Below are 24,186 nucleotides of genomic sequence, written 5' to 3' on the forward strand. Positions count from 1 at the left end.
CCGCAAACTGAGGAGAGCAAGAGCCCCATCCTCCATCATGCACACATTCTACAGTGGCACCATTGAGAGCATCATGTCCAGCTGCATCACCGTGTGGTACGGCGCTTGCACCGTGTCCTGCCGTAAGTCTCTGCAGCGCATCGTGAGAATAGCTGAGAAGATCATTGGTGTCTCTCTTCCCCCCCTTCTGACATTTACAATTCACGTCTCACCCGCAAAGCCACAGGATTGCAGGTGACCCCACCCACCCGTCCTACAGCCTCTTCAGCCTGCTGCCATCTGGGAGGAGACTGCAGAGTCTCCGTGCTCGAACGAGCAGGCTCAAGAACAGTTTATTCCACCAGGCTGTCAGGAGACTCAACTCCCTCCCTGCTCTCCCTCCCATTCGTCCACTCATCCCCTTTCCCTTTCCTGCCCCTGCCTCCATCCCCCCTCCGCCTCCTTCCACCCTCTGCCCTCAGTTTCTCTACCCTCCTTCACCCCTCTGCCCCTCTGCCCTCCATCCCCCCCCCTTCATCCTGCCACAGTCTGCCCCTACAGGACCTGGCATCACCCCCTCCACCTCCACCCCCCGCGTGCTCCACTAATTCACGCACCCTAAACTCTGCACAGCCGTCATTGTATTGTTATGCTATTTGTACTATTTGCACACTACCTCACTTTTTAACTTCGTAATTTAATCTGCACTCTGTTTATATTATTAATTCTGTAATTTATTTATATTCTACCTCATAGTAATTTATCCACATTCTACCTCATAGTGGAACACTCACAAGTGCCTTGTCTGTCGATTGTCTGTTGTTCGTTATTTGTTGTCCGAATGTCTTTAGTTAAGTTATTTGTTGTATAGTATTGCTAGTTGTTTTTTTGTGTGTTTGTTGTGTGCTTTTGTGTTTTAAAGTGCTCTTTTTATGCACTGCAGGTTTGCACTGGGGGTTGGGGAGGGATTGCAATTTCATCTGTGCTGTATGTTTAACATGGTGCATATTTGACAATAAAGAACCTTGAACCTGAACCTTGAACATTGGCAAGAGTTGAAAATATTGAACTCCTGCGACTGTTTTGCATGACGAAAGCCAATCAGAGTCTTTGTTGATGATGACGTCACATCAACACGGACACCGGTCTGTTCACCCATTCAACCATGGAGTAGAAGCTGTGTGTGACCACCTGGAGCTGTATGACACGGCCTTTATAACCGGGACCGGACTAGGAAGGATTAGGCATGGAGGAGAATCAGTGAGGAGGTGGTAGTAGCAGGTAAAAGTTCTCTCTGTAGTTTTCATCTTTGAAAGTTGGCACTTAGCAAGGATAGCATTAGCCGCTAATCGCACATACTTTTTTCACTTGTGGTTTATGTTTATGAGAGGAGAAAAAGGAGCGCAGCTCCTCGCTTCAGCAGGCAGTGAAACTCACCGAGTTGGATGTGTCACTGGTAGGCGGTGCTTCGCTTCAGATGCGCGTATGAAGCAAATTGGAGACATTTTTTTATCCTGTGGACCTTGCAGTACGTTTCGTGCGGCAGATGCGTCCAGTACGTCTCTGCCGTGTAATTCACCGCCTGTCAAGCTCAACCGCCTCCGTCTGTGATGCGTAACTGTTGCGGCGAGGACTCAGGAGGTCTTGGTAATTTGCGCGTAATCGTGTGACAAGTTGTAGTCAATACAAAGAAAACCACAAAGCCATACAAACAGTTCAATGTGTCCTTGGAGAGGAAAAGAAGGAAATCTACTTGGTCCTCCCACAGAACACCGAGTTCACAGGCAGTACCATACAAAACACAGGGGGGGGCGCCACACCAGAAAACTTGGACTAAGTCAACAAACACCAGTCATGTTGGCAATAGAACATATTTTAAGATGCTTTATGCACAATAGCAAAAGTCAGATACACTGTTGTTATGTTACAAACATTGGAATATAAAAACGAAATAAAGCGTTTTTAATTATGACTTGAGAAAATTGACCTGTTGGTTGAAATGTTGTCATTGACAGAGAGAACAGCAGCTCCATTAGTGAATGGAGTCAAATTCAATTAGTAGGAGATGTTCCAACAAATAATCGTACAGTTTGCTTTTCTCAACAATTATCCCTAGACACACTTGGAAATATGCAGTAACTCATCTCAAACATTTGCAATACCAAAGGCTGTTTTGCTTAATTGTAACTTTATTATCTTACTAATCACCAGAGGTGTAAAGAGTTCTAATATATGCAACTCAAGTACAAGTACTGTTACTTGATTGAAATTGTACTCAAGTACAAGTAAGTCATACATAAAATACTTATGTACAAGTAAAAAGTAGCTCAATTAAATAGTACTCAAAGTCAAAGTTACTAGTTACTTTCACTCCCAAATGCTTATTTTTGGTAATAAATCTTGCTATGGTTCCCTTACATATAGTGAACATCTCATGTATAAATATCCTCCTAATATGTGTATCTATATATTCAGACACATTGTTTTTCGCATGTTTTATATTATATGAAAATACATCAATAATGTGTGGTTGTGAGGTTAAGGTTATTTACTGATCCCTATCTTCATTTTTTTCTTTTAAACTCCAAAATAAAATCCCATCATTAAATCCTAGTAAATGAAGTGTACCGACGCATTTTTAACGTCAAAGTGGATGATATTCAAGCCAATGAAAAACACTTGTATCTCCACAAAGACTTATAGCTGAAGCTAAGCAATACAAGCAAAGATTATTTGGAAAAACCTCAAATTGTGTGTGAGCATGGATGAGCTCACCCTGAGACCTCCCACAGATCGATCTGTCCTCAACACTTTAGCTTGTTCTTTGTCACACCAGCTTTTCACCCTGAAATAAGATCCGTGGACCCAGAACAAACCGGCTGAAAAGGACTGAATGTCGCCTCCTCCACCGCAAACTACTGGAGGGTCAACAGTGGTCAAATGAAACTCCATTAGATGGAGAAATGGATGCTTTAGTATCTTCAGCCTTATACGTGCATCACGTGCTATCACAGAGACTGGGAACATTACAGTTGGTGCATTGACAGGAACAAAATGAATCATTACATGCAGATAGATTACACAACAAGTATTTATTTAACACTTGTAAAAATGTGATCCGTCATGAGAAAACCATGAACAAGCGCCGGGGGGGGGGGCGTGTTGAGTTATTTACAGGTTCTGAAAGTGTGGTTTCTGAGCTTTCCAACGATGTCACACACAGAAATCAAAAAAATATTTGAAGAAGTTATGGCTGTTTGAACGTTGGCTCCAAAGTAGTTTAGCGAGAAATCAGCCCTTAAAGTTACAAATGCTGTTTATTTGAATTACTTTGCATGAACTCAGCCCCCCAGCAGTGTTTGTCAATAGCTGTTTAATCTGTTTTAATGCATTTCACATCGACAATTAATATCTTTGCATTTAGTAGAGTTTGATCGCAGCATTTATTCAGAAACAGTTTATTTTTAGGAGCCAAATGAAAGCCTTGTTATCATGCTATCAATGCTCCCATCTTCACCTGAGGACCCCTGCAGCCACTTAGCAGCCCTGATGTTGCCTGCGTGCATCCTCTGCTTTGTAACCCATAATCATTGTCAAATATAAACAGCGCTTCATAAAAAACAATCAACGAAATAAAACAATAGAAAAATATAACAGTCCCAATATTACTGTGGGTCCCACATGATACCTAATTTAAATTTTAAAAATGTGTTATCTTAGCTCTTAGCGCAAGGAACGCCTCAGAAATTTATGTAATTAACATCCATTTGTGCGGGCAATAGGTCAAGAGGATGTATCCGACACCTGTGTTTACGTAACTCACATGGCATTATGGCCATACCAGCCTGTCATTGCCCGATCCCGTTAGATCTCGGAAGCTAAGCAGGTCTGGGCCTGGTTAGTAGTTGGATGGGAGACCACTGAGAATTCCAGGTGTCACAGTGGGGTGGCAGTCACCCAGTGGTATCTGTCATTGTAACCTTGGGCAAGGCACTTCACCTACATTGCCTAGTATGAATGTAGTCTGTGAGTGAGTGTTGGTGGTGGTCGGAGGGGCCGATGGCGCATTATGGCAGCCTCGCTTCCGTCAGTCTGCCCCAGGGCAGCTGTGGCTACAACAGTAGTTTACCACCACTAAGTGTGGAGTGAAAGAATAATGCCTTCATTCTGTAAAGCGACTTTGAGTGTCTATGATAAAGCGCTATATAAAACTGATGCATTATTATTTATTATTATTGGCAGACAACTTGGTGGGCCGAGCTCTAGAGATTTAAAGCTGAATTTAAAGCTGAAAGCCTTCTTTGAATCATTCTTTTCAGTGTCTATTTAGTGTGTATGATTATTTATTAGTGGAGGATCTATACCAAGCATGAGTAACTCTTTAACTATATTCATCATAACCCTTCAATAATTAAAAAATCACTGTTGGCTTTAAATTAAGGCTGTGACGAAGAAAAAAAAAAAAAACAATTTCACAAACTTCACAAAATTTAGCCCTCAAAATGCAGGATATAGTGTTTCACAACGTTATAAATGTCAACATTTTACTGGGGGCATGACCCCTCCTACAACGGGGCCATTTAGTCTTTTTGTGTCAGTTTGTGTGTTACTTTTTCTGTATGTTTTCATTGTTACTGTGGGTGTTTTTATTATTATTTTGTGGATTACATTCTGTTTCATTTTCCTTTCAATTTCATGAATATCGACTTTGCGGGATTTCTTTTGGGGACGCATAAAATTAGAACGAAGGCTGCATGTGACACCCTTGTTTCTGATGTAGATTCTGCAGGCTGCAGGCTATCTTTGTTTCTGAGTATTGTAGCAGCTCATTGGCCAACCAATGAGCTGCTACAATACGCAGAAAACAAACATTAAAGGGTACCTGTAGTAAAAATGTGTATAACAAAACATGTGTTTATACCAATAAACAAAATATGTGCACCTTTTTATTATTTAAAAAAAAAAAAAAAAAAAAAAACATTAAAGGTAGGGTAGGTGATTTTCAAAAGCTCCCCCCTCCCCTCTGTTCTCCATCTCACTCACATGCATGCTCACAGCTGCTGCAGAAGAGGAGCTCAGCTCATTGCTTGTATTGTGTTGGAGCTTTGTTGTCTTATGTCTCATTCAGCAGTTAAATAAACAATAAACTTTACCATGTTAAAAAACATTACCAAAAACTCTGTTTTAACTCTGTCGAGGGGTCGAGAACGAGCTGAGAGACAAGGAGACGTGATTGGTTAAAAAACAGTTTTGTTTTTTTCCATTGCTCAAAGTTATTACAGGTTTACAGCTGTCAGGACATAAAGAAAATTTCAACCAAAAACTTGTATCTGGAGAAAATCAGCAACCAAAGCTTTAAAAGGACTTTTTAAAAGGATTTTATACCATCTGGCTTATACTCGCCGCCATTTTGGGCAGGATGGTGCTATAGAAGCACTTTCTATCATCCATGCTCCTTAGTAGCCAAACGTGTTGATTGAGTTGTGGAACCACTGGAACATCTTATCGTGATTACACCTAGACACTGGACTAACACAGAGCACAAACACATTACTTATTATGGGTACGTTATTTACAGTGAGCAGCCCTCAGGTAACCCACCCTCGAGTTTATAGAATACTTATCATTTCTTCATGCTGACTCTCCTGAGAGACGCAATCATTTTATCATTTATTTGGAAGAAAACTTCCACTGTGCACCAAACCCCCACTGCTTTCTCAGCTCCTTTTTAATAGCAGACAACACAGCAGTCACAGCAGTCGGCAGTACTTAGCTAAAGTTCAGCTCATTGCTGCTGTCCTACACAGCAGGAAAAAAAGATTCTTCAGACAGCAAATGACCCTGGAAGTAACTGTTTTATATTTTCTTCCTCTTTCTCTTTGTCCCTGGCTACAAATCGAGTAAAAGTAATTTGATTTACCCATGGGCACTTGCCATCGATTGTCTGGGCTGCTGGATGCTCCGGTCAAGTGTTTGTCCAAACAGAAAGAGACAGAATACCAGAGAGCGAGATAAACTCACTCTGTGTGTGTGTGTGTGTGTGTGTGTGTGTGTTGTGTGTGTGTGGTGTGTGTGTGTGTGTGTGCGTGTGTGTGCGCGTGTGTGTGCGTGTGCGCTCCTCCACACAAGGTCCCTAAAGCGATGATCCTTGACATGGTCTCGGAAAGAAATTGACTCGATGCGACATGCAGAAGTTCAACGTTGGCCAAACAAACACAAAGTCCTTTCCACACGAGATGATGGTAAACCAGTAAAAGTACATTTCTTGAAAATTAAAATACTATTCTAAGAACGCAGCCCTAACATTTTATATGTCAATGCTCTTGAAAGCAGAACCAAGTTTTTAAAACAAGACAACACGTAGAAAACATTCACAGTCTTCCTTAATATCCATGATGTGTCATATAGATATTCTTTTTTGTGCTAAATCTGGCCGGTTCTTCTTTGGCTTGATTTTGTCCAAATACAGTCGTTGAATTTTTTTTAAATTTTTTGATAGGTCAAAATTGGTCCAAATTTTGACCCAATAACAGTCGTTGAAATTTGGTTATTATTGGACAGTCCAACATAGTCCAATTTTAACCCTAATTTAGTCGTTAAAATTGGGAGGTTTCTGTACGGTCAAAATTGGTCCAATTTTAGCCCGGCAGGCACTAGGACCCGGAGGCAAAGTAAATACGTCCCCGTTACTGCATTCCCAGGCTGTAATATCACCAAGTTACTATCTTTACCAGGGAGCAAATATTTATTCCTGGTGATAGTTTTACTAGGCTTTTACCAGTGACAAGCTCCTCTCCGCGGTCCAACTGAAACGGAAACAAACTAGTGCTGCCAATTTTAGGAATTGAAAAAACAAATCAAAATTCAAACATTTTCGTAAAGGTTCCGGAACCAGACGTTAGGAACCGGTGCTCGGTGCCCAACCCTAACCCTAACAATTGTTGCGATATTGGGTTATAACCCTAACCCGAACCCTAAGGCGCTACGTATGTGTACTTCGGTAACCGTACCAATAGCACCAGGTGTTGTCCGTACGGCAACCGTACAAATAGAGACTTTCTCATTTGTATTGTAAGGTATTGAATGGCTCTCTATTGGAATGAGAAACTGGTGTGTGTTGCCAACCTTATGAATGTTGTGTGTTTTAACTGACCTAGTGGAAAATGTCAGCCTAGCTTCTAGCTTCACTGCTCCTACACTTATAGTGAGTTGTCATAATAACTGTGTTTCACAAGTTTGGAAACACATTGCTGAGAGGCCTGGACAGACAAATCGTGTTCATTGATCCATAAAATAAAACTGTTTAGTTTTTCCCATTTAAACGTCAAAAAAGAGCAACAAGCAGAAATAGTGGGAGCTGACAAGCAGCGGGACGTTCTGATAATGAAAAAACATCCCACAGGTAGTCACACCACGCACAAGTTATTGCATGAAACAGGCTTCCAAAGATTTGCAATATGGGTTTAAAAAATGCCAGTTTCCTGTAGATCAGACGAGATAAAGGAAGGTCAAAGAATGTGTTGACTTCCTCCTCCCAGCCCTGAAACCTTCATCCTCTCTCACTGAGAGACAGTAAAGAAAGGCGAGCCCTGAGCTCCAAGTCTGCAGCTGATATGTGACATCAAGGTGAACTCCTGCCTGCTCCACCAGGAATACTGCACCTATTAAAAAAGAAAAGAGCCCAGAGCCAAAGAGTCTGTTTCCTTTTTTAGCCTCGCTGCCCTCCAGAGGTTCAGCTTACGAAGCAAAGGATTAAAGCCAGAGAAAAGGAAACATGGAGACACAATCCAAGAAATAGAAAAGTTTTCCCAACAAAATGTGTTTTAACACACCTGACCTAAAAAGACTGAAAAAAATGTTAGTGCTTATTTAGTCTTTGAAATTGTAAGGTTTCTATGCTGTCAAAATTGGTCCATATTTAGCTCCAATATAGTTGTTGAAATTTAGTTGTCAATGGATCGTCCAACTTTGTCCAATTTTAACCCACAGTTGTTGAAATATGGTTATTAAACCGTCCAACGTAGTCCAATGTAGGGCTGGGCGGTATCACCAAAAATGTATATCAGTATTTTTCAAAATTCTAACGATTTCACAATATATGAAGGTATTTTTTTTTTTCATGCATAATCAGGTGTTCACAGCATTTTCTACTGGTTGAGAGAGGAATTACTGCAGTAGATTGACTTATGATGGTCTATTTTACTGTCATGATGAGTGAATATTGTAGAATAATTCCACACTAGTAGTAATACAAGTTTGCAGCCTTACCGCACTAGCTTAGCTTTAGCATTAGCTTGATTTCTAGCTTTAAATGCTGCATACTCAGTGGTGTGGTGGTGGTGAATAAGGTAGCGATTTGTTTGCAGCTCCACCAGGACTTATTTCCGTGTTATAGGAATTACAAATTGCGATCCTTTGCTCTCTGTATTACTGCCGACATGCTAAGCTAACCGTGCCTTTATGTCCGTGAGTGTTGTTCTCCCGTAGCAGAGGCATGCGCAAGCAGGCATATGCTCACATGCAGCTTCAGAGCTTTCAATTGTGTCTTTCTTATCAATTTACACGTCAATAACACCAGAGCGCTACTGTTTACCTTCCTACGTTGAAAAGGGTCCGGTCTGAAATGCGGCGCAGCGTAGCGTTCCGAAAGTTGTGTAATCAAAGACACCGGTGTCACGGTCTGAGTTTACCTCGTCCTGAGATAGATTATGAGCATGTGCACTACCGGAAAATGAATTTTTGCTCGTTCCGCTGTGACTTTTGCTACTTCCGTCACGCTGAGATTGAAAATTCAATTTCAAAGCTAATGTCCAAAGCTAATGTTGAATGGCTCCTTTTCTTGGGGAATATACAGTACTTTTTAAGAATGTATCATTCCTTTCACTAATTTCCCATTTCTCAATACAAATAGGAAAAATGTATTCTCCAAAAGATCTTGATTATAATCTACATTGCAATAAATAACAGCCTAATGTAACTTTACAATAATAATCTGTTGTATTCATATAAATTTGATCATGACAATCATAATTTTTTTTATCATTGGTCGTTTTTTTTTTTTTTTATCAGCGGTCGACTGATTTTTTAAAATCCGTACAGCAATCTCTGTGCATGGCTAATCCAGCACGGGTAAATCTCTGTACATAGCAGTCACGTACTAAGACTGTAAGAGAATCTTAGTACAGAGATCCTTTCCAAAGATAATAGAATATCATGTAAAAGTTGTTTAATTTCCATAATTCCATTCAAAAAGTTAAACTTTCATAGATTATAGATTCAGGGCCCACATTTTGAACAATTTCAAGTATTTATTTGATTATTTTTACATAATTTGGGCTTCCAGCTCATAAAACCCATTCAAAAAATTAGAATACTCTGGGTGAGGAACAAGAACCCAAGCTGCTTGAGGTCATGATTTGGGGTGCAATGTTTTGTTCTGTTCCTCACCTGTCTTCCCCCAAACCCTTGGACCTTGATTCCCAAATGAAAGGCAGACTTTACTTTCATCGGAAAAGAGGACCTTGGACCACTTTTGACTGTTTACTACCGCTCTGCAAAAACTGAAAAGTAAATGGTGATTTCTTCACAATATTCTAATTTTTTGAATTCCTGTTTTTGTGGGTTTTATGAGCTGGAAGCCCAAATTATGTAAAAAATAATCAAATGAAATCGTTTAAATTGGGGGCAATGAATCTATAATCTATGAAAGTTTAACTTTTTGAATGGAATTATGGAAATTAAACAACTTTTCCATGATATTGTAATTTTTGGAAAGGGTCTGTATGCTAGTATTTGGTATGAACTGGTATACCGCCCAGCCCTAGCTATAGTCGTAGAAATTGAGTTGCTATTGGGCCGTCCAACTTGGTCCGGATTTAAAACATTTGGTCCAAGTTTGGCCCAAAAATAGTCATTGGAAATAGGACTTCCCACTTGGAGTAAGTAGCTCAACAATTGTAACCCTTTTATTTTATTAAAAAATAATAAGAGAGTATTTTAACAACTTTAAACCTAACAGCCCACAAACATAAATCAAAAATACAAATCTGATCCTGGTACACGTTAACTACAAAGGATCCCACAACTAATTATTAATTTGTTTTGTTTGTTTTTTTTGATTTGTTATTTATTGGTTGACTCTTCCAAGGTATCTATATATACCTTGGTAAAGTCAACTGGAGCCTGAATGCAAGTATCAGTGACTTGCTTTAATGGCATGATACCTTGGTTTCATGTGTTTATAAAACCCCGTGGTTTTATAAACACAAACCTAAATTTAATGGTATTTAACACCGCACAGTGTTATTCAGTTGTGCTACAGTACGATAAACATGGAATTGATTGTGTAGCAGTGTTTAAATGTGTTGATTTTTGTTCTGTTCAAAAATATCTCATAGTCCGAGACCTATTTGACATATTAACAACCAGGGTGCTCTAAATTTGATTTTACCTGTTTGAATTATTAAAATAATTTTAAAAAGCATAAATATATCATAATATACGGCACATCCTACTTCTAACTATCACACACGATCAAGCCTGTAGAGATGTTTGAATCTAGCGACAACGATTGTAAAGTTCTTCAGTTGGTTCCTCCCCACAACATTTACAGTTGCATTTCCAATCATGTTCCACATAATACCTCCTCTGCCCTTTGCTGGTATGGGTTCATGCACACAATAATGGAGGTACAGCTGTGCCAGCATACGCTTCATATTTAATTCTTACTATCCGTAGAGACACGTGGAACAATCTCAGCTGGTGTAATTTGTTCCTCCAAGTCCACAAATGTTCAACTTAAATCAGTATCGTAGGCCATCATAGCATTTCTGCTGCTGCAGCTGCTTCTTCTTTAGCCAAAGACTAAACCAAAGGCAAACCATTAGCTAATGATGAAGTAAAAAATCAGCCACCTTTCCACTCAGGTATTCACTGCACCAATTACAACTGTGGTAAACAATATTTGCTTCTTTCCTCCGAACAAATTAACGTAGGTAATTTAGGTGAATAGTGTCAACTTAACCGTTAGAAGTGTGGCAATACATTGATTATTAGATTAATCATGATTTGACGTGATGATTCAATAACGATTCATACATTTTCAAAAATGTTTTTTTTTCATAAAAACTAAATGACAGGAATGCGACCGCTGCTCGTGGAACGAAACTTAAAGTTGCGCATGCCGCCCAGCATTCCCTCCGCAACGGTGCCCTGTGACCGGCTCTGGGTCGACCTGGAAGGGTCCGGCGGGGAAGTTGCCTGTTGGGCTGCGAGCAATACAGCGCCACCTCCTCCGAACTCGCCATTTCTGTGGGCTAGGTTACCTCACTATGCCCTCTCCGCTCTACGGTGGAGACCGGCTCACGACAGTTGACACAAGAGGTCGGCAGCGTTGTCGGCCACCGACCCGACAAGTCTTAAAACATGGGTGTGTATGTTTTTAAAGCTGCTTTGATTGTGGATAGCAAAATGTTTAGCATCTTGTGGGATTTATGCAGCTCATTTCATATTGTGTTTGGAAGTCTTTATTTTTACTGAATAAGCTTTTGTGTGGGTTGAGTGGCTGATTAAGCTAATATTTTAAATATATTTGTATTGTTTTATTTATATCTTTTGTAATATGATTACTGTTGGTTATGGTGATTTGACATAAATAAAGATAATGGTAATAGAGTTGTTTGGTTACTTTAATTAATGGATACCGACACATGTAAATGGTAAATTGACTTGATTCATATAGCCTTTATCCCTAAACTGAATTAGTCTCAAAGCGCTTTACAATATCAGCTAATTCACACATTCACACACCAATGGGACTGAGCTGCCATGCAAGGCGCTGGTCAACCACTGGGAGCAATTTAGTAAGTAAGTAATTTATTTATAAAGTGCTTTTCGCAGATAAAATCACAAAGTGCTGTTCAGAGCAGTGGAGAAATACAGCAGGTGTAACACCATAATAGAATAATAAAACATGGGTGCATATACACCATAGGAGCAGCATCATAAAAGGATAATAATAAATTTAAATCCAGTAACTAAAAGCTTTTCTGAAAATCAAAGTCTTCAACAGTTTCTTAAAAGTAACCACACAGTTGAGCTCCCAGAGAGACTGGTGCAGGTTATTCCAGAGTCTGGGGGCCACAGCCTGGAACGCCAGGTCTCTTCGGGTTTTAAATTTAGTTTTTGGGGTCTTGACTGGAAGCCAGTGCAGAGTAGCAAGAATGGGGGTAATGTGGGATGTTCTGGAAGCACCAGTTAAAAGTCTGGCAGCAGCATTCTGTACGATCTAGAGTCTGTTTAGGGTCGACTTATTAAAACAAGTGAAAACAGAATTACAATAGTCAATGCGAGATGATATAAACGCGCGTATGACCAGAGATCTGATTAAGATAATAAATGCTTCACTTTTGAGATATTTCTCAGGTGGTAAAAACAGTTTTTTAGTCAGTCCCTCCAAAGACATTGACTGATCAAACACAATTGCTTGATCAAGGGTTCAGTGTCTTGGCCAAGGACACTTTGACACTACCACCTGAGCCATGGTCGCCCTTGGAATCATGATAATCGTTGAATAATTGAATCATAGCACCCTGAATCGTAATTGAATCGAATGTGACGTTCCTTAGATAGCACACCCCTAGTAACCACAGGAGATGAATGTGTGAATGTCCCTAATGATGCACTTAAGGGTACATGACTGGGTACAGGACCTTAAGTTTAAACTGCTGTCATCCTACATTTTAAAGAAGCCCATTGGAATACCTTCTAAATATTAAATGCATACATTTTGATTTATTTTCCTGTAGCAGTTGTTACAGCAGACTGTGATATCATCCATGTCATCAGCGTGCATCACATGTCCTCTTAGTGTGCACCGTGCTTAATGAGGTTTGCTTTGCTCCACGATGTGTGATCAATGCTGATTTATTTGGGCCTTTTTTAGCAAGGTGAATGTTTGTCTGACATTAAGGGATTAATTTACTGAAGAAAATATGAGGAAAATGTTTATCCTCGGATGCTTGGTGCCCTGTGGATCAGTGCTAGCTGTTCCCCACCTACACCACCGACCTCAGGGTCATCCTTTCATCTCTACAGCCTGTGTTTTTGTTAGCTCTTTCATTCCAGCGAGGAGCAGCAGGAGCTTGTCTCGCACTCTTCAATGTGGGACACCTGCCAACACCCTCTTCTCTCAGTGGATCCACAATGGCTATTTGCACCTTTCATTGAACATCCTTGCCGCTGCTTCCCCAGAGGCTGTGTTCAAAGCGCAGATGCAGAAGCAGCCTGTGTCACCGTGTATCACTGCTTCCTGGCTTTAACTGTCTTTTTACATCAAGACTTAACATTTCGAAGAAGGTGAGGAGGAGCCAGAGAGCAAGATACCCGATAGATTCTCCTTCTTGCCAAGTTGGAATGAATTATTAAGAGCCTAATTGTCATTCATGTTCCTAATGAATAAGATAAGATCCCAGATGTGGTGACATGTGTAGTACTTCAGTCTCTGACTCTGTGGAAGACAGAGCGAGGGCAAAGGTTTGTGAGCTGGAGCTGTCAGAGGAAAGAAAGTGTTCACTAAAAGGGCTTTAAAACATTAAGAATTGCACCACAGGGGTTTAGAACCTAATATCATACCTGTCAAGTTTTGGATTTGAAAAAAAGGGACATTTTCTGGCGCCCACTACCAGCCGTCCCACCAGCCCAACCAAGCTCCAGTATCCAGAGCTGGACAAGAAATCTAAAATACCCACTTATCAACCACTCACTAAATACAATTATGTGATTATAATCTGGTAGGTCGACCTTTGTGAACATTGAAATGCTGTGAACATTCCTACTAGGGCTGGTGATATGGACCAAAACTCATATCTCAATATATTTTCTCAAAATGGTGAAATATGATATAAATCTCGATAATTTTATCAAAAACAATTCTGGGTTAAATTTGCCGATGCAAAATGCTACACAGGCTCATTTATGAACAAACAGCTGATCAATATGTGACACTCAATCATCTAACTAAGCTTTACATGTTGTTCTGAGAAGTAAAAGCAGTGACTCCTAAAACTAGTATTTGATACATAATAAGCTATTATACAGTATATATGTATATATATATATATGAACTATTATAGTTTTCTATATCACCAAAATAGAAAACTTGATACATCTTGAATCTCGATATATCGCCCAGCTCTAATTCCTAAATTATAAAACAGCCTAAATAAAAACATAAATGTGTATATGAAGCACGTGTTTATTTAATATACTTACAGTTTATATACAAGTCAACACGTTGCATATTAACTGTTAAATTCACATTGTCTTTAAGTTAGACATTAACATTTTATTTTATTACATATTTTATTATAGTTTCTCATACTCACTTATGTGGTTCTCTGGTATTCACTAATGACTTATTAGACACATTTATTACAGACTTTACATTCTTTAACACTTTATAAAGCAGTGTATATTTGTGGTGCTTGTGATTGGCTGATTTTTCATGGTGACTTACGTGGTTCCTTCTGCTGTGGTAGATGTTAAAATCTCAGTTATTAATCTTACAGAATGTGTAACTGTGTCACATCCTGATGGTCTTTATGAAGATAAACTCTGTTACATTTTACAATGTATTACACCAGTTCTTTGTTTTTATCACCAAAACGTCTTCTGAGTTGTTTTCTGGGTTTGTTGACGCTGTCAGCACTAATCACTAATCACTCAGGTCATTTCAGGTGGAAGTTCTCGCGAGGCCAGTGATGGCGTTCACTTTAATAAGGCATCTTTATTATTAATTATTATTACAATAAAATACAGGATATTTACGGGAAAATAATAATACGGGAAGATAGCGGGAAAGAGGGGTAAAATATGGGAGTTTCCCGGCCAAAACGGGATACTTGACAGGTATGCCTAATATGGACCTTAGTATGGCCATTTGCAATCACTTTGGACAACCAGCACAAGCATAGCTGATGCCATTTCAAACAATGGCAAAGTATAAATGCCTGAAAAGAATAAAGAAATGTTCTAATTGTCTGTGAGAAGAATTCAACAGGTGAGAAAGGAAGGTTCATTTCTTAAGGTGTGTTCACACCAAATGCAACTATAATTGCTTAAATCGCCCGAGATGAGTCGCTTGAACATAATCGTGCTTTTTGCTCACTTCATCACTTCATCTACCCCCCTTGACATAGTGAGAAACTAATTGCCGATTGGATGTCGCGACACAGGGTCACTGAAATTCTCTTGAAAAGTACAAATGTTCAACTTTGAGCAACTTTCAGTGACTCAGATCTGCTGGAATTGCGTGGGTCACCAGAGTCGCTCTGTCACCCTCTCAGGAAAGCAAAATAAAAAACATATTCCTTGATCTTATACTTGCTTATCCTGCACTTGGGTTTAAAGATGTTGAAGCGTGCACTAGGTGGAGAACATTCTGTAGAGAAGGACACAATCACATATGACTGGCTTACGGAGATTCCAAAGCATGCAACACTAATACTAACGCTGACTGAATCTTTAAATAATAGATAAGACGCCTTGTTAGATGCTTCTGGGTCAAATAAAGAAATTGGTATTAATGAATTAAGGGTGTAACGACTCATCCATTAAATTAGTTAATCAATTTATATTCCCACAATCCAACTACATCAATCTGTGCTCGGCAAGTTGGACTTCATTTTAAATAGGGATGCACCGAATATTTGGCGACCGAATATTGCAAAAAAGCAACTTTCGGCCTTCGGTTTAGTGAGTTAAAAGCAGGGCTGAATAGTAGCGTATGACGCAATCAAACAACGTGCAGTGATTTTGAGTCGGAAAAGTGTGTGCGCGATGCTGCAGAACTAGAGCATTAGCAGCAGGAGCTCCTCTTTTCTGCACACAAACACAGCCAGACTCTCTCCTTTCCGCTTACCGCCGTCCAATTCTACAATCAAGTTCGTTGTTAGCGTTGTGAACCACAAATCCGTAAACATCCCCATCGTTTCCTTCATACACTACACCGGGTCTCGCTGCATAGACTGGTGTAGCATTAGAACAAAATGCTAACAGCTGATGTGTGTAAACAATGTGTCCGTGGCTCCAGCAGTGACTCCCAACACGATCGGCATCAGAAAAAGTAGTGCAGTTTGGGCATCCAGTAGTGCAGTTTGTATTTACATATATGGCAATAAAGTATAATATATATTCTATATTAAACAGCAGCGTTTGTTTTAGTTGTTAGATAATTGGAGAGAGAGGAGCTCACATTCTAGGAGGCGTGTTCGGTGACATCACCTGCCAATGTGGGCAAAATCCAACTCGCCTGTTTGGAGCTGACTTTGTTTTTACAAAATGTGGAATAACAAAGGAGGGAGGAAACAGAACTTTTTCAACTTTGTCCCTTTGAATGAGGCTAAAGGACGTATATCACTGTAGCAAAACATTATACAGTGTTTTTTTTCATCATACCTCCCCTTTAATGCACTTTAGTTTTTTGGAATGCATGTTTTATATTATTTTTAAGGCTAATATAAATGCAAAACTTTGTTGTGCTTTTTTTGAAGAGCAATGGCTACTGGAATATTTAAAAAATGTCATAATATTTAGTAAACATTTACTTTCTTTAAAAAACATGTCTAAAAATGTATTCTAGGCTATTTAAGCACTATTAAAAAAATAGTGAAAAACTTAACAACCACATTCGATATTTGGTATTATTCGGTATTATTCAGTATTCGGCCAAGCATTTATATTTTATTCGACTTCAGACACAAATTTTCATTTCGGTGCATCCCTAATTTTAAAAGGTAATCAATCAATTGTATCGATACAAGGCAATAATGCATTGGATTTAAGCATAGCAGACTTTATATGGATATGTTTTAATAAAGATGTTACGACCAAATCGTGTGATGTCACGCTACAGCAAACAACAACATAGCATGGAAGTCGGCGAACGAGAAATGGATGGAACCACTTTTGTGTCCAGTGTGTGAAACACTTTAACACAGACGGAGATGTTCTAAAGGAGTCACTCACTGTGTTCACCGTCCACCACCAGGCCACAGCAGCAGCAGCAGTATAGTGTTAGCTCAGCAGAATCCTTTAGCCTTTGCTTTAACATCATGTTAAAAGGAAAAGTAGCAGCAGCTTCAACCACTGCTCATTTAACCTTGGTTGCACTTCCTTTTATGATGTTAATATTATTTTATTTTTATGTATAAAAAAAACAAGCAGAAGAGTGAGACAAACTTAATATGTATTTGAGCATTGAAAATGAGAGCAGAAAAGTTAACATCCTGTTAATTTAAACTGAAATGTTGGTTGGACTTTATTCAAATAAAATAAGAATACATTCGCATTACATTTTGTTTACATGTTTATGGACGATTCCCTTACAAGAAACAGGAATCTAGGAAAGCTGCCCTGCACTGTCCAGTATCCAGATATTTATTTCAGTCACACTGGTTGAATTCATATTTTGGCTAAAAAGTTACTGAATCAATTTCAAGTCACTAAATTGTTTCGGATCAAATTGTTCTAAATTAACCATTATCGTCCATGAATCGAATCGACAATGAATCATGAATTGGATCGAATCATTGCAAAAACGAATCATTACACCACATAATGTATATAATCTGATGACATTTCTTGTACCATATAATAGTTGATTGTTCAATTCCATCATAAAACAGAATGTGAAAGATAATCCTGTAGCTCTGTGTGATTAGAGGGGTTGCTTTTATTTTGAAGAAGGGATGTAACGATTCACTCAACTCCCGATATGATTCGATTCACGATACTGGGTTAACGATACGATTTATTTTACAAAATGGGACTGTAGACAAATGACTGAAAAATATTCCTTTATTTTTTTGGGGAAAAAAACTATAAAAAAAACTATACTGTTTTCCTTTTGTTTTTCATTGTCAAAAGAATCCCTTGATAAACTATTCAAAACAATGCAATTTAACTAAAAATAAATCTTTAATGAAATAAATAAAGGAATAATAGAAATGAAGAAGAAGCCTATTAATTTAAATTCTGGTTCTATAGTAAACAACGCAAAAACTGCATAATAGTTCTTTGTAAAAGTGCAACTGAAAATGTATTTTGTGCCATAACAATTGGACTTAAAAAAAACAAAAAACAGTCATTTCTTGTTTGGACCAGCAGAGGGCGCTGGTATCCCAGTGGTCGGTTGGCTTGTAGATATCTTACAGTGAAGAAGAGATGCTATGCTAGCAGACAGAGTTAATAGAAAAACATGACTTTTACAGATATTCACGAAATATTGCAGATATTTTTTTGTGCTAAAGGGCTAAGGAATCATTTATGAACATGTTTAAAAGTAGAAGGCGGCCAGAAAGAAAGTATTAGCAGATTCCGCCCGCCGCCAACACTTCTGGATAGCACCATCTGCTGGTTAAAAAAAGTATTGCGATTTGATGTGAATCGTGATACCTATGAATCAATTTTTAACTGCCTTACGATTAATCGTAACATCCCTATTGTGAAGCTCTAAAATTTTCATTGTTTCTCTTTTATACATAAATAACAAACAATAGATTGAAATTAAATAAAATATTTTAAATCAATATTACAGCCAGCACTGGTTCAAACACACTATTGCCTTTGAACACATAAAAAACTGTGAAGCAATTTGAGTTAAAACTACAAATGAAGAGATTTTAAGACAGAATTGTAAAAACATTGATTCATATATTGCTACTGTGTGTTTTCTGCCATCAAGCAAAGGCTGATACCTTTGGGGCTGAGCCTGACAGAAATCCCTGGTGCTCTGAATCCTCTACAATTGGATGACCATTACAGACTGGTGCTGCCATTGGCAGAGAAGGGCACACTGACCTGTTGTTCCCTCCAGAAACAACCAGCAGTTTGGCTGCTGTTAGCGTCCTGGGCTATCCCCCAGGGACGGCACTGAGGATTACAAGCAGGACACATAAAAGTCCAGTAGCAGCAAACAGGAGAAACCAGGGAGAGAGAGAGAAAGCATCTCATTATGCTGAGCTGTGCCAATGGGCTTAGTCACAGTCATATGGAAACGCTCAGTCACCAGTGTTGATTCTCTCACTCTGCATCAAAAACAGACGTAGATGCAAGATGTTGGCGAATGGGCTGGTAAATGAGGTCCTTTGTATCACCAAAGATAATAATTCCCATTGATGCCAGGACACAACCTGAACGTTTGTTTGTACCAAGTGTGGAAGTCACTGAAACCCATAATCCTTCCAAAGGAGAAGAAGCTCCTTCCATGGCAGCTCTGTTAGCAGTGCTCTGTGGATGTGTGAGTAAATATTTGGATGTGGATGACGAGATCAACTGTAATGTGCTGATAACACAAGATACAAATGAAGCCACCTAGGTCATTCCATGTCATTTCAACAAATAGCCCAAGTACTTGGTATCATTTTATTTTATTTTTTTCCATTATTATTCAATAGTCACACTGTAAATTTTAGTTTGATCGGATTAATATTTTTTGAGGTATGGACAATTTAGTGAGGTTGTAGTTGTACATTTTTTTGCATCCTTATTTTTCTTCCTTTTTCAGCTTCCAATATCTCAGGAACTACATCACATGAAATTAGGAAACTGAAATGTGGTACAGTAATACAGCTCCATCTACTCTCAGAATATACAAAAAAATCTGCTAAAAATTCTATCTGGTGGACATGACAGCTCCTTAAATTTGGAAACAAGTTTGTGTGTTTGGGTCTGGAACATATTTGGGTCTCAGTAAACAACTTTACATGTGTCTCAGCTCACTGTAATTTAATCAGCTTAGATCTATGTACATAGACTGTTCACGTCACTAAAGATTAGTCACACATATGCATTAATTCTTGAGTTAGAGTCTTTTGTAATCCAAAAAATTACTTTTTTTTTTTACTTTTTTCAATGGCTCCTAACTGCATTACTTCTTCATTTTTATTTTGGACCTCAACTTTGAAGCCATTTTAACACTCGCAATTATTGAAAATCCTTTACAGCTGGAGCTGTATTACTATGCAAAATTTCAGTTTCCTATGTGATGTAGTTCTTGAGATATTGGAAGACGTACGGAAATCGACAAAAAAAAAAAACCCTCACTAAACTGGGCATATCTCAAAAATTATTACAATTTCAGAATTTTTTGAGGCTGAAGTACGTGGGACGTCCTGAAAATATGTTGAAATGACATAAAATGGCCCATTTTCTTCTACTTTAGACATCTCACATTTATTAGTATTCACACATGTTGGATGAGTTATCAGGTGTTGTATCAACATGTCCAGAGGTGATCATAGAGCTGATGAATGAGCATGGAGTCAGGAGACCAGGATGATGCCAATCAATCAAGTATTAAACAAACATGAACTGACATGCTCACTATATCTTCAACAAATCAACAAGCAGAAGATGTGTGAGCAACTCTCCAGTCTCTCCATCCACATCGTAAACCTCCACATCCGACCAAACAAAGGCTGCCTTTAAACAACTCTGACAACTAATTCATAAGATCCATGACAGCATTTATACAACACAGACATTTGAAATAATGTGTTTTCATGTAACTCACTCACTCACTCATATGTTGACACAAAAGAGTGTGAAACCAAACAAGGAGAACAGTAAGTAGTGTTTAAACACTAAGTTAAGAACTCTCTAAGTCATTAGAGAGTTTTTAATTATTTAATCTAAATTAACTGCCTAACAATAATTGAAACAAGAAGCAACGCTTTTTAATTGAAATGGATTTTGGTATATGACTGAATCAATGTAAACAATAAATGAACTTAAACATCAAAATTGTGTTTATGATTTTCATCACTGAGTGCTGAGTCACTGTCCACTACGATCACTTTGTTCATTCGTCACTCATGTCATCCACTGTGGATAGGAGACACTGTCTGCTCGGACTAGGACCGCTGTCCGTGCTAGCTGCTACATGTTTAGCATTGAGGTTCGCTACATGTATTAAGGTGGTAGCTTAGGATAGAAGATCTTTGGTCATTGGTAAACTCTTTATTGCACAATTTGTACACAACAGCAAAGACTTCTCTGGTTCACCTGTTCCTTGTGTTGTGGTCTGTGCATCAGTATTATGGGTGTACCAAGAACTCGTGCAATGAGAAAGGTTCTGCTCTGTTTGGAGTGCAAAAAAAAAGCTATCAACTATGTTATTTTTGTGGGTATGATTTTTTTTTCTTCTGTAATTAGGTAATCGTAATTAACGCAATAAAGTCTCACCACTAATTTTGAAACTATGCTCAAGCTTGGGTGGAGCTCGGTCACATCAGCTCTATAAGACACTGAATATTGTGAAATGAATGGGTCTCGTCTCCTAATAAAAACAGGTTTTTTGCTTTTCCAATTCATACACCAGTCTTGTGACTTTGTGCGTTGCTCCTATTGGCCAGTTAGCTATTCTAAAACCTGAATCTGTCTGTAGGAGACCTAGACCACAGCTCACCAACAACAGGTATCAAACTTTTTATGATATGGCCTGGATTGCTCTGCCTCTGGGACCAGTAAATCCTATCTACTGACATCCATTTCAGAGCGATTCTGACCATATGAGAACTATTGGACTGGCTCTGGGACCATTAAATCCTATCTGCTGACATCAACACACAGCGGAACAAAACAGATACTTTTGTCCAGGACAAAAAAAATCTGTCAATAAAACCGTTCCCTACATTTAAAGAAAATCTGCTGAAGTATTTGTATTTTTCAGGAAATCCAGGAAAATAACACACATGTCCCAGTGATTGTAAGTAGCTACTGCATAGGAGTGAGTGTATAGGTTTCCATGGCAGCCTTTAAAAGAGTCCATTAATTACACTGCCACTTTCAATCCATGTCTGGCTTCTTCAATTAAGAAAAGTGTAAGCCGCTCAGGGAAATGGCCCTGCTTGCTTGTTAAATAAGACCTTTTCTATATACTTTACTGTTGAACAAGCCAAACTGATTGAATAAATTGAATACATGCTTACATTTGTCCATTTCAAGGGTGAGGAGCGTTTTTATTTCAACATTAACTGATGTCTGGGGCTTGCAGTGAGTCTGGTGTGCTTGGCACATGCAGTAAAGTCAGTAATCGTTCAGTATGATGAGGAAGAAATCCCAGTGAAAAGAAGAAAGCGTGAGCAGCAGAGCCTGAGGTCAGGATGTTCTAATGCACCAGCAGCAGCACTTTCTCTTTCCTAAAAGTTCAGAGCAACTGAAGAAGCCTTTGAAGTGACACGAGTGAAGGTGCTGAGCAGACTCAGACTCACCCTAAAGTGCAACAAAGAGAGCTCTCAGCACAGAGGGCTACAGGCTCATTATATTCACTATGTTTCTCCTTTAATTCAGCACAATAAAACATCCATTGTTTGCACATTCACGAGCACCAGCCCTCGAGTCTCTGTAACATGTGTGGAATGATCAACAGTTTCCAACAAATAATCCAGTAGTTCTCAAACTTTTCCCCACATTGAACGAAGGTGAACTCTCAAGCCCCACCTGCCAAAATAATCCTGACAAATAACAAGTTTAAACAGTAAATGTGTTAAACTAACAGGGAACAAGTAACATATTTCATAATGCAATTTAAAACTTTGCTTGCAATCTGTGCCAAAAATCTCAAGAGAACAGAAAAGGAAACATTTTTTATAGGTCATCTATTAAAAGTTTGTTTATTGTTTCACTCCCTGTGAATTACATGCCGACTTAAAGCATTATTTTTGCAATTTAGTTCCACGTTACATTTTGTTTCCGGTTCCCTGGAGCGCTTCCCCGAGTTCCATTTTTAGTAAGTTTTTTACTGTTTCGAAAAAGTGTGCGTTTTGCCTCCATTGGCTCAATTCAGACTCTACCGCCACAAAATGCACATTTTCGGACTCTGGAGGACCAGACCTATCCAATGATACCAGGCACCAACGTCACAATGCGTGTTACCGACTAAACGTTACTTTTGACAGTAACTAGTATTGTAACGCAATCTTTTTAAAAGCAATAACACCGTTACCATTACAATATGGTGCGTTTGTCTGTTACATTGCTAGCTGCAGTGTACTTCCTGTTTACAGTGGCAACCACTGTAAAACAGAAGAAGAAGAAACATTGTCAGTGATGATTCTGTTTACATCACGTGCGCCAATCATGGCGAGTCAATGCGAGAGCAGGACGTGCTTCTCAGAGTGGAAATATGCGTATTTGTTTTGTCTCCAAAAGATGCATCGGTGAAGCTAAGCTAACGCTGCATTGGTGGACGTGATGGAAGCCTCTGCACCAAAACAACAGCGTATGGATTTTAATGGACTGTGACCGTTATCCAGGGATAGATCAGCAAAGCTATTGCACGGTATGTTGTTGTAAATAAGCAGTGTGTCGCTAGTGCTGAGTCACCGCTAACAGCAGCTCATTAGACTGATACGTTTAGCATTGTGTAGCTGAGAAAAATGCTGTGAATTTGTTTTTCGACATTTATTTTTATTTATTTATTTATAAGCATTTTCAACAGCAGAATGTGCACCTGGAATATGCACAGCTTACTTTACATTACTGTGCTAAGGCTGAAAATTACAGTTTTCATTTTTGAGCAGTTGTTTTGTGCTTTATTTGCACATCATTTATAGTTGTTTTATAGCAGTCTTTGTAAAGCAAAATTGTTCAAACTGTATTCCGAATGTATATTCAGATTGCTTTCATTTATTTATTTTAGAAGGTTTTTTGTGTTTATGTTGTACATTGTTGCTAGTTTTTGTACTTAAGCTGTAAGGGAACATTCTAAGGCTAAACACGACTGTTTTATGATGCTAAAGCCACTTTAATTTTTTATCTTTGATTTTGAAGAATATTCAAGTTACTTTGTGTTTTATTTACTGTATTTCACAAATCGTAACATTTTCAGTTTCTGCTGGTCTCAGGTAAATAAACTGGTATTGAAAGAATACTTAGTGTTTCAGTCAGATTGGTGTTTGTAAAGATTAATAATGAGCAGAGTTTAGTTCTGTGAATGTAAATGATTATTAACTGTAGGGTTGGATACAATAACATTTCATTTATCAGAGGCTTTTATCCAAAACAATGTTAATACAGGGGCACAGTTGATCAACATTGGATTATTATATTATTACAGCACTGATATGAAGCCGTATGGACACAAATGACCCAAAATAAATAATACATTCTTTAATTCTAAGTAACTGAAAAGTTACTTTTTCCAGT

General features: G+C 38.7%; 1 protein-coding gene and 1 pseudogene across 3 annotated transcripts in view; one reads left to right on the plus strand and one right to left on the minus strand.

Annotated features, from left to right (window-relative positions):
• grik2 (glutamate receptor, ionotropic, kainate 2) overlaps window positions 1–24,186 on the minus strand; it is a 376,713-nt gene that overhangs the window by 317,379 nt on the left and 35,148 nt on the right. The gene's annotated exons all lie outside the window — the stretch shown is intronic.
• LOC114478695 (uncharacterized) lies at window positions 3,807–3,924 on the plus strand (annotated as a pseudogene).

This window comes from Gouania willdenowi, chromosome 16 (genome assembly GCF_900634775.1).
Source record: "Gouania willdenowi chromosome 16, fGouWil2.1, whole genome shotgun sequence".
Lineage (NCBI taxonomy): Eukaryota > Metazoa > Chordata > Actinopteri > Blenniiformes > Gobiesocidae > Gouania > Gouania willdenowi.